The 3172-nt window shown below is 44.8% G+C and overlaps 1 pseudogene across 1 annotated transcript; it reads right to left on the reverse strand.

Annotated features, from left to right (window-relative positions):
* Positions 1-2082: 2082 nt before the first annotated feature.
* LOC308295698 (kelch domain-containing protein 3-like) lies at positions 2083-2912 on the reverse strand (annotated as a pseudogene). The gene has a single exon. The product of its transcript is annotated as a kelch domain-containing protein 3-like (transcript).
* Positions 2913-3172: the final 260 nt, after the last annotated feature.

Below are 3172 nucleotides of genomic sequence, written 5' to 3' on the forward strand. Positions count from 1 at the left end.
TAGATATTTGTGTGTGCGTGATGATACGCATGACATGTTGTATATTATGTCACAGTATACGATTGAAAAGGGTGCACCTCATTTTTCAGGAGGCGCGGGGACCGAGCAAACCCGTGTCCCCACGGTGGAAACCGAGTGTTCTGCTCACAGCTGACAAACGGCCACAACAAACTAAATTAGCAGCTACGCTAGAAGAGATGCTGCCTCTCTTCGAAGTGGTCAAAAAATGTATTTAAACATCATTCTGAATAAAATAAATAATCTTAATTATGTTAAAAAAAAATATACAAGTTTGTTTGTTTTTAACTCACGGCCCCAAAAAGCTTAATTTAGCTTTAAGTACAGTAACAAAATATGACCTGTACTTCTAAGGAAATACTACCTTTTTCACTACCCTGTTTACCTTTATGCATTTCTGCTGTCTTTTTGTCAGACAGACAGACAGACGCATGAAACTGGCCAGTGCCTGTTCTTCATTCCATTGACAAGGGGTGTGACTTTAACTTTATGACCCTGAAAAGAGGGCCATTCACACCACTTCCCCATTGATTTCTCCCTTCCAATCGATTGCTTTTAAACCTCTGGGGACTTGAGCACCCCCTCCCCTCTCCTCTCTCTCTCTCTCTCTCTCTCTCACACACACACACACACACACACACACACACACACACACACACACACACACACACACACACACACACACACACACACACACACACACACACACACACACACACAAACTGTGCGCACACACAGCTCCATTTAGAAAAAGGATGGGGTCAGATTGAAAGTATTACTGAATAATTTGCACTTGCCAAAAAAGTGCCAAAGCAAATTCTCTTGAACACAGTTTGATTCAGGTCAGCATTTATTTGACCAATTCCCCAATCCTGTGTGAAACTTGGAATCTATCAGAGCAGTGTTTAAAAGAAAGAAAGAGGGGACACATTTTCTTAACTACTACTTTGTTTTTGTGTCATTGTGACACACATTGTGTGTGCGTAATAAATCATTCTACAAAACGTTAAAACAAACAATTGTCCATAATAGAGGACGCATGGTTAACACATGGTTGACATACATTAGTAATTTAAAATGTCATATCATCAAACAAATATGAAACATAACAGACAGTTTGCATTTCCCAAAAGGGGAGGGTGTATCATTATTGACTGACGGTGGCACAGGCCAGGGTACCCGTCCCTAACCTCAGTAAAACTATGCCTAAACCTAAACCTAACCCTAACTATAACCCTAACCCTAACCCTAACCCTAACCCTAACGCCCGTTGGAGTAATGAGATATCGGACTTATGGGACTCCGGACTGCTCCAGACCATAACGAATAACTGCTTGCTTGCACATCAGTCCCCCAGTAGTCCCCCAGTCCCCCAGTGGCCACCACCACAGACGGTGTCTAGGGCAGGATTTCTCAAAGTGGGTGCCCGCGGCGTGGCACCCTATAGGATGGCTTGACGCAAGTCCAGGGGTGCCTCACAATACTTTGATAATATTTGGAATTTATCAATATCACTTCAGTTTAAGTACTCAGTGCCCTGAGTAAAAAAGTTTGAGAACCACTGCCTTAGAAATCTGTAAATTTGAGAGTGTACAAATGGAACAAAATGGACCCAGCGGTCCTTTAAATTCCTCTCTCTCTCTCTCTCTCTCTCTCTCTCTCTCTCTCTCTCTCTCTCTCTCTCTCTCTCTGATTGTATGTGTCAGTCGGCAGTATCTGGAAGAGATGCAATGAGGCAATTGTTGATGAATTGATGGAAACAAGACCGCAGGACTTGTTTAAAGTGTTTGACTGTACTTGTGCTGTTTTAACATTTCTGTCTAATAAAATATTCAATCAATCAACATTGGGAGGTTTACCGTATGCTTATCTCTGAACGCAGTTGCGTTGTAACTGTCGTCTTTTTGTGGACTCACTGGTATTTACTGTTGCTTTTCTGTTGCTTAGTCGTAGCTGCCTGTGGACTGCTCCAGATTCCACTGAACAACTGTTAGCTTGCATAACATCTGTACAGGTAAGGGACCTTGGTGTCATCAACATTCATTGAACGCCAGCACACTCCTGTTATTTGCTGTGGGTAGTCATGGCTGCAATTTCCCACCTGATGTCGTGTGGGACTCCGGACTGCTCCAGACCATAACGAATAACTGCTTGCTTGCACATCATCTTCAGACTAGGACTCAAGTCTAAGATATACAGGTTATCTCCCGCAATGGATCTTAATCTGTACTCTCCAAATAGGACGATACGATCTCCCACCATGCACATCCCGTACAGGCGTGAACGCAAGGAGGGGCCTTCCCCCTTTGGCTCAACCTTCCTCCAGGAGAAGGTCTCTGGATTGAATTTCCACAGATTACTGAAGGCCCGGTTCAGCGGAAAGTCGTAGCCGCCAAATATGTAGAGCTCCCCGTTGTGAGCAAAGGCCGAGTGATGACACCAGCGTCCCTCCGGAAGAAGCTGTGTGGAAGGCGTGCTCAACCAGCATTCGGTATCTGTGTCAAACACGCTGATGTTGTTGCCGGGGTTCTCATCGCCGCGGCCTCCAAATACAAACATCTTTGTCCAATGATGGTGGTAGAGTGACGTGATGAAATAGATGGCGGCGTGCCCCTGGCGTTAATTAAAGACCAGGCCATTGTGGTGGTGTCCAACTTGTGGATGTCATTGTAATATCCATTAAGCTTGTTCAGAACCATCTGAGCTGCCATCAGCTTCAATCCTCCAAAGATATACATGACTTTTCCACGGACACAGTCCGAGTGGCCCCACCTCACCTCCGGAACAGTCCCAGAAACATTGGGCTTGAACCACATGTGGGTGTCAACATCAAATGCATAAAGCACGTCACAATTAATCCTGCGGACGTAGATTTGGTTGCCAACTTCTTTCATCCCATAAGGTTCTACTCCCCCCCAGATGTAGATGATATGTTCTATAAGCACAGCTGTGTGGCCCACTCGGTTGGAGGGAATCTCAAGGGGCCATTCTTCAGTTCCATTTGTCACTGGGGGCAAATTCATCCAGCGCAAAGACACTGTGTTGAAGACATGCACATCAATCAGATCCCAGTTTTTCATGACATGCACATTTATATTATCATTGTTCATGTTACCGTACCCTCCAAAAGAGTACACCTTGTGCCCCACGGCCA

The sequence above is a fragment of the Nannobrachium achirus genome, assembly GCF_963921795.1.
Source record: "Nannobrachium achirus genome assembly, chromosome: 12".
Lineage (NCBI taxonomy): Eukaryota > Metazoa > Chordata > Actinopteri > Myctophiformes > Myctophidae > Nannobrachium > Nannobrachium achirus.